Below are 8811 nucleotides of genomic sequence, written 5' to 3' on the forward strand. Positions count from 1 at the left end.
AATGCAAAGTTTAGTTTTTTGAAACTGAAATTTTGCTTATTTAAAATATTGAAGCCTAAATTGTAAATTAAACCAATCGAAGTGGAAGTTTTCTGATCACTGAGCATTTTAATATTCAATGGAAACATTGAAAACAACGATTCCGAGATTAGACGTTCATTAATATATGTAAATATGACAAGCCTTCTAGAAATTTTTTATAAATAAAGCATTTGGAATTCTACAATATGGATTCAAAAGTCTGCAACTTTGTTCGATTTAAAATTATGCCATGTGAAATTTAAGTATGAAAAATGTACATTTTTAATCTTCTTTCGATTTGATTTGAATTAGTAAAAATGCAGACTTCAAAAATAACATTTTAAAATTCAGATTTCTAAACTTCTTACATTTAAACTTAATAATTTACTAATTTTATAATTTCAAACTCAAAGTTTAAAACAATTCGTAAATTAAAAATTGAACTCTTATTCTTTGATATGCTAAAGTGTCGAAAAACGTCCACACGGTTACATAAGATTTGATGATGAAAACCAAAATTATAGAAATATGTGGCCATTAATCGCAATGTTTCAGGAAGGATAGAATTTAAAAAATGTCTGCTTATGGAAGAAAAACCATTTGTTGTGGTGAATTCCGCATGCATTCAATTCAATTTTCAACTTAATGAAACCTAAATAAATCTATTACTATACAATTAATAAAAATAATAAAATTTGAATTAAAAATATTTTATGGTTAGGCATTGCAAACCAAATTATTTGAAATATTCAAAATTTGATACTTGAAGTATTTTAAAATAGAATTTTCAAGACTTGCATGTTGGTGGCGGTAGTGAGAAAGTGTGCAGTGACAGGCGGTGAGAAGTTTTTACAAAGTTTGTGTGGAAGGTGTGAGTGGAGTGTGAGGGTGGAAGTTTAGGAGGTGAGTACGGTTGTAAGGGGTACATTGGGAAGATATAAATTAATTTACATTGTAGTTGTGGGGTGGGATTTGGCTAAATAGGGAAAGTGAGGTTAGGTATGCAAGGGAGCGGGTTAGTTTTATGTTTAGGTTTTTGCACCTTAATGTGCGGACAAGGGTGGTTCTTGTAGTCATGAAGGATGTTAGGGATGAGAAAAGGGTGGCTAAAGGGATAGTGACAGGTCAAATAGGACAAAGAAACTGAAATTTTGAGGTGGTAAACGGCAGCAGCCTAAAGAGTCATCTGTGGGCGGCAGTGCATACTTTTGTCTATGGATAGTTTACAGTTACCGACGGACGAGCGGGAGGTGGGCAGCGAGAGTACTGGCAGTGCTGGTAGTGAAGTACACGGAAAGCAAATTTCCAGAGGGACACGACGGCCAGTTGTGCGTGGCCCGGTGTCAAGTGGCGCATCAGGGAGGAGGAAGAATCGGAGCAGAAGAAGTGATCAGGCAAGGGAGAGAGCGTCCAGTGCAAGTAAGGGAGACGATCTCTTGAAGAGGAAAAGGGAAAGCAAAGAGAGTCCGGAGAAAAGCGCGCTAGAGAGTCCCTTTAAAAAAAGCGTACCAACACGTAGGAAAAGGAAGTAAAAGAGCTGAGGGGGAAAGTAGAAGGTTTGCAGAGGGAGTTGGTGTCGGTAAGGAAGGAAAAGGAGGATAAAATAAAGGCGATAAAAGAAGATATTGAGATGTGGAAGAAAAGGGCGGGAAAAGGGCTGGAGAATGTGGAGGGCAGGTCGGGAATGGAAGCAGTGGACTGGGTGGAGGGTGAGAAGTAAGGCATTTGGGAGAAAGTGGAGATCATGATAGAAGAGAAAATGGGAGAGCGTAGGAATGCAAAGGAGGAGAGAGCGAATAGGGAAGAATAATGTCAATGGAGTTGAGAATGCAGAGAAAAGAGAAGGCAGATAAGAGAGATAATATAGTGATAAGAGGATTGAAGATCAAGAGCGAGGAAGAAAGGGACGGGGTGGAAGCGCTGCTACAGAGGATAAGGTGGGTTAAAGGCAAGGTAGCGAAAGTTAGGATGGAGGGAAAAAAGGAGAATGAAGTGGCGGTGGTGGAATTGGAGAGCTAGGAAGGAAAATTGGGGGTAATGCGTAACAAAAATAGGATAAAGGACAATAAGGTTTTTATCGATCAAGATTTGACGAGGAAGGATAGGGATGTTCAGAGAATGCTAAATGACAGGGCTAGGAAGGAGAGGACTGAACGGAGAGCAGTGAAAATAGGGTATCGGAAAATAGAAATAGACGAGAAAATATGGTTATGGGATGAGGAGAAGGAGGTGTTGAAGGAAGTGCAGGGTATTTGTTTCAGGGGAAGTAGAGGGGTGGGAGTAAAGTAGGGTGGAGGAATTCTAAAGGTGTTGTACTGGAACATAGCAGGGGTAAAGAAGAAAGACGAGGATTTCTGGAGTTATATTTAGGAATACGATGTAGTTCGACTGGTAGAGACGTGGGTAGAGAGAAAGGAATGCGAAAGTTGCCAAGGAGGTATAGGTTGAGGCTACAGGAGGCGGTCAAAGTAAAAAGGAAAGGAAAGGTTAGTGGGGTAATTATGATAGGGGTTAGGGATGGATAAGAGAAAGAAGTTCATTGGGAGGGAGAGGTGGAGGGCGTGCAAATGATGGCTGTAAAGATAGGAGGGGCGAGGTATAAGTTTGTGACTGTGTACAATGGAGGAAAGAGGGCGGGCGGTGGCGAATGGTATGGTAAAAGGGGACGACGAGGGAGAATACACGTATGTGAGTAAGAAGGGTGTATCGGTGATAGACTACGTGATTATGAATATGCAATGGTTTGAGGAGATAGAGAAATTCGCAGTGGAAGGGAGGGTGGAATCAGACCATCCGCCATTGAGTTTGTGGAAACAGGGGGAGGCGGGTGAAAGGGAAGGTGAGAAAGAAGGGTCGTTAGGGGAGAGGGTGTCATGGATGAGAGAGGCGATACAGAAGTATCAAGAGCAGTGGGGCAAAGTAAGCTTTGACGGGGAGTCTGTGGACGAGATATGGGAGGATCTACAAGAGAAAGTGAAAGGTTGTGTGCAAAGAAGGTATTTAGGAAAAAGAAAAACGGAATAGTAAAGCCCTGGTGGGATACGGAATGTAAAATGATAAAGAGAAAGGTCAAAAAGAAGAACAGGAATTAGAAAGAAGGAAACACGAAAAGGGAGGAGTACGTATAAGTTAGGAAGCAGTTTAGGGCGATGTGTAAGAAGAAAGAGCAGGAAAAAGAAAAAGAACTAGAAGAGGAGTTGAGAAGTGTTATGACAGAAGGGGACATGTGGAAGATAACTAATATGTTTAGAAAACGTAGAGTAGGAATAAGTGAAAAGATAGGGAGCGACGAATGGAGGAAATTTTGTTAGGATTCATTTCAGGTGTCAGATACTCGAAAGAGAGATGAAGGGATTAGAAGAAACAGAGAGGTAGATGAAGAGAAGCTGAACGACGAGGAGATAGAGAAGCAGATAGGGAAGTTTAAAAAATCAAAGGCAGCAAGGATTGACGGGGTAGAGAACGAAGCGTTGCTGTTTGGCAAACAAGAGGTAAGGCAGAGGCTGAAGGGAGTAGTGAAAAAAGTATGGAGGGGGAGGGATTTTCAAGAGGGCGAAGGAAGGGGTTAGTTTTATTGCTGTATAAGAAAGGGGATAGGTAGAGGCAGGAAAATTATATAGGAATTACGCTAATGAATACTGCGTACAAAATATACGAGATGGTGGTAGCAGATAGGCTGCGAAAGGATTTTGAGGAGAAAGGAATATTGCCGGAGACTCAGGCGGGCTTGAGAGACAGAAGGAGCACTGTTGACAATATTTACGTCTTGCAACACGTGGTGGATAGAGAATTATCCAAAAAGGGTGCCAAAGTGTACGCGTTTTTTCTAGATCTAAAGAGCGCGTTCTTGTCAGTGAATAGGGGGATGTTGTAGGAGGCAATGAAAGAGAGGGGAGTGGAGAGCGGCCTGATCAAGCGGGTAAGGGAGGTATATGAGGAGGCGAAATATAGGGTGGGAGAAGGGGAGAGAATCTCTGAAGGATTCTGGATGAACAGGGGGTCGAGGCAAGGGTGCCCGCTTAGGTTAACGCTTTTTGCAATTTTTATCGCGGATATGGAAAGTAGGCTAGCAAGAACGAGTTTAGGGATTATAACAGGGAGTCGAGCATGTAAATATGAGGAGAAATTTTTGGAAGAGGGTGAAGTTAATTGGTTAGGGAGTGTTTGTGGGAGAAGGAGAACAGACGTAGTGGTGCAAAGATGGAGGTGGTAAGGGAAAGGTATTTTAGAACAAATGGATTGCAGATGGATGAAGTTAGCAGAATGCACGAGGAAGGAAGGTATATGAGTTGGTTCAAATGAATGGCATAGAGAAAGAGAAGGCACAATAAGAGGGGAAAATAAGAGAGTCAAGGTATAACGAAAACTATGTGTGGATTATGATAAGGGAGAGACAGCAATATTTGCATGGGCGAAATGCGAAATGCGTGCGAGGCGAGGCGCAGCGAGGAAGGTGAGGCAATAGGAGGGAGTGGATTAGTTATAAGATGTCGATGGATGGTACTTTGTAAGACGTAGTTGTAAGATAATGCTGTAAAAAAAATTGAAGTTGAAATCTCTAAAGCTGCATGAAATATAATTCACAAGTGTTGAAATTTAATTAAATTTTTTTAAAATTAATTGTTAATTATATAAAGAAATTACATTTCTTTAAAAAAGTTTTTTTCTAAAACTTTGTCGAACTAGCACTTTATTTTAGTTAATTACATAAATTTCTTTATTAATATTTCCGAATTGTATAAACATAACTTATTTATTTTCAACACAAACTCTCACAGGCTCACACAGACTTATATTACGAAAAAATAGGAATTTTCAATAAAATACCTGAATTTTTATCTAAAATAGGTAACTTTCAAACAAAAAATCGAATAGTTTTTAAGAAAAAAAAGTTAAATTTTCATCAAGAAATGAAATATTTATATTTTCATATAAGAAAATTATTTTTCAATAAAAAAATTGTTTCCTACTAAAATCATGAAGCTTCAATCAAAAAGATTAATTTTATATCGAGAAAGTGGAATTTTTAACTATAAATAACGCAAATTTTATATTTTAAACCAAAAGTGAAATAGTAGATGTCTTTAGTAAAAAAATTAATGTTCACCGGTAATAGCGATTTTTCATTAAAAGAGTTCAATTTCAAACATAAAAATATAGATTAAAAAGACTTTCCTACTAAATCTTCAAGAAAAAATATGAATTTGAACTAAATTTTTTAATTTGGTCTACAAAAAAAGGAATTTATAACAAATTGGTTAAAATTCCAACCAAAAAGATAAATATTTTACCAATAAAGAAAAGTCTTTAACAAAATGTATGAATTTTTAACCAGAAATATCAATTTTCTACCCAAAAAAAGTATTTTTAATGAAAATGATAATTCTTTACCCCAAAAACTAAGCTTTAACCAAATTTTGTTCTATATAAAAGACAAATATTCAACAAAATAAATAAATTTTCAGTCCCAGAAAGAAATTTTGCGACCAAAATGATTAATCTTTCACCGAACAAGATGAATTTTCCAGAACGAACATTCATTTTCTACCACAAAAATAAACGTTTGCAAAAATACATTCATTTTCAATCGAATATTTTACTTTGTACGTATTTGATATTTTTTAAACCAAAAACCGAATAGACTAAAAAGATTAATTTTCTAAAAAAAAAAAACGAATTTTCAAGCAAAAAGGTTAAGTTTCAACAATAAACAATAATTGTGTACAAAATATGCAAATTTTTAACTAAGTAGTTGAATTTTCAATTAATAAAAGATTCATTTCCAACCAAAAATGGAACATGTTAATTTCTAGTTATGGAAATTATTTTCTAACATCAAACAACGAATGGCCAACAAAACAGGTCACTTTTTAAAAATAAAAAAATCATTTTTATACACAAAATGGATTTTTTAAAAAACAGTTGAATTTTCAACCAAGGAAATAAATTTTTAATCAAGAATATTAATGCTTCACTAAAAGAGACGCACTTTCCACTAAATAGGTATATAATTTGAAAAAACAATAGTTTAATTTTCAAGATGTCAATTTTAAATCAAACATAAAATATTTAAGAATTAAGTTAAAAAAATGTTTTCAAACAAAACAAGACGGATTTTCAACAAAATAAATAAATTTTTAATATAACTGTTGTACTTTTCACCCAAGAAAATGACTTTTCAACTACAAACCTTAATCTTTTACCAAAAAAATTAACCTTGTATAAAATAGATTAATTTTTAACCAAATAATTGAACTTTCAACTAGAAAAAATCACTTTACAACCAAATTTCGAATAGTTAAATTAACATTTTAAAAGATTACTTTTCAATGAAACAAAGAACGAGTTTCAACAAAATATTGTAGTCAAGAGATTAATTTTCTACCAAAAAGCAGTCAATTAAAAAAAAAGACAAGAATGATAAAAAATATATATTTCGGGTTTCAATCGTGTACAAAGCTACGAATTTTTGCAGACCTTTCTGTAAAATTTTCAATTGAAAAAATTATTTTTTAACCAAAAAAACCAAATTTTATGAAAATAGTTTAACCATTTTAATTAAATATAAAGCTAATGTTTTGCGCCTTTTATTTGTTAAATCATAAATTCTTAAATTCTGTTAAGTTCTTATCATGAGCGAAAACGAGGTTAGCTTCTGTTCCTTTTTTTGTAATTTCTTATTAAGAGGACTGTCGATGAACAGATGAAACGTAAAGTTTTCTAATTAAATATCACTCAGTTCCAATTAAATATATCTATTTTGATCGGTAATCAACACTCTCCACTAAGCTGCATTTTTAACTGAGTAAAATTATAAACCTTTAATCAATAAAATGATATTTGAAATAAGCAGTCGAATTTTGAAGAAAAAAGTTTAATTCTTTACTATAATCATTAACTTTGTTTTAAAGTCGGAAAAATCTTTAAAAAAGTCAACAAAAGAGTTCAAATTTCAACCAGAGAAATAAAGTTTTAACTAAGAAGATGAGGCTCTAAGGAATAAAATTTAATTTCTAAAAAAAAAAAATTTGCATCAGAAAAGGTTGATATTCTAACCAACAAAAACTTTAATCTTAAATTAATAGCAAAGAGCCACAGATGCAGTTTGACATTTTTAGCAACATCTCGGACACTATTCAAATTTTCAAAAAAATTTAGCTTTAATTGAACATCATATTGCATGAATTGTTCCCCGAAAATTGAATTTTTTCCTCCATATTATGTCTAATTCAGAGGAAGAGTTTAAATTGTACTACAATATCCAGAAAAACCTCAACAACACTTTGCAATAAATCCTAAGAAGAAGGAAACACTTTATTCTGGATAAATAATGATTTTTTTTATTAATTACTTATAATTTTATTTATATTGGTAAGCTTTTAACACTGCATAAAAAATATGTGTAGTTTCTGGCATTGTTACAAAGATGTAGTCATTGTCAGCCAGAAGTTCAGGTGGTTCAGCAGGACGGTAAAAGCGGAATGATCCATAACTTCTTACATGCAGTATCCATAAATTTATTTTAACATATGCTGGAACTTCTTCAGCAGGATTATGGGCTGCAAATGGTCTTTTAGGTATTAGGAAACCAGAAGCAAAACGACAGTCCAGGCCGGCTACACGTATAAAAACTTGATAACCTTCAAAGTTCGGCGGGTTTGGTCGAGGTCTCAACCAATCGGGATCCTGTACGGCAGCAAAGAGTGCACCGTGAACAGTGTAGTTGTTCGACATTTTCAACACAACGTGATCAGCTGCGACAGTGCCTTATTTTGAGGAAAAAATAGAGATTTATGAATTTTTAGTACATTACTAACTTATAGATTGAACAGTTTTATGCGTCAGGAACTTTTTGAATTTTTTTACGCGAGTTCAACTAATGCTACGACTTAGAAAAATTCGACAACAATCTTCCAGCATGTCGCAATGTTTTAGATCTTATGTTTAAATTAATGAAAAAAAAAAGAAATCGTCACGCGTTCCTGGGATATAACTAGAAATATAAAAGCGTGTAAGTGTAGTTTGTCAGTCAGCTGACAGCGATCCGGGTAGCAGCGGTCAAGTCTAAACTTAACGTACAGTGGTGCGCAAAAGTTTTGGGCAACATTATTTTTCTGATCTATTTCTTCAAAGGCGAACTCGAGTAAAAATTCATTGATGCGGTAATTATGCATACTATTTGTACCAAACATTAAGGTAGGTAACAAGTTTTGAAAAAAAAACTCCATTGTTTCTTTTCGATTATATTCCATATTGACGTGTGCAAAATTACTGGGCCACTATGTTCAGATATCTCTAGAAGCTAGGCTATGGTAACAACTTCGATTACTCGCGTTTAGTCAATTGTATAACCTATCAGATCAAGTCATTCTGCAGACAAAATGCCGAGACATACGACCCGTGAGATTCGGGAAGCTGTGTTAAATTTTTTTGAACAAGGGAAGACTTCTCGTGAAATTGCTGTCTCATTGAAGATTGGTAAGAGAACTGTAAATAGATTAATTGAGAAATTCAGTACTATCCAGATTCTACTGGACCTCCCACGATCTGGTAGACCATGAAAAACGACAATTCGTGTTGACAAGATCATCAAACGCAAATTAACAATTGATGTCAAGAAGACAGCATCTAAAATAGCCAATAAACTCCGCGATGAAAACCTTGCCAACGTGAGTAGGAGCTGTTAAGAAACCCTTGATCAGCAAGAAGAATCCGAAGGCGCGATTGGATTTTGCGAAGAAATACCAACACTGGACTCCGAAGCAGTCGGCTAAAGTACTTTTTTCTGAC

The sequence above is a fragment of the Belonocnema kinseyi genome, chromosome 2 (genome assembly GCF_010883055.1).
Source record: "Belonocnema kinseyi isolate 2016_QV_RU_SX_M_011 chromosome 2, B_treatae_v1, whole genome shotgun sequence".
In the NCBI taxonomy this organism is placed as follows: Eukaryota; Metazoa; Arthropoda; class Insecta; order Hymenoptera; family Cynipidae; genus Belonocnema; species Belonocnema kinseyi.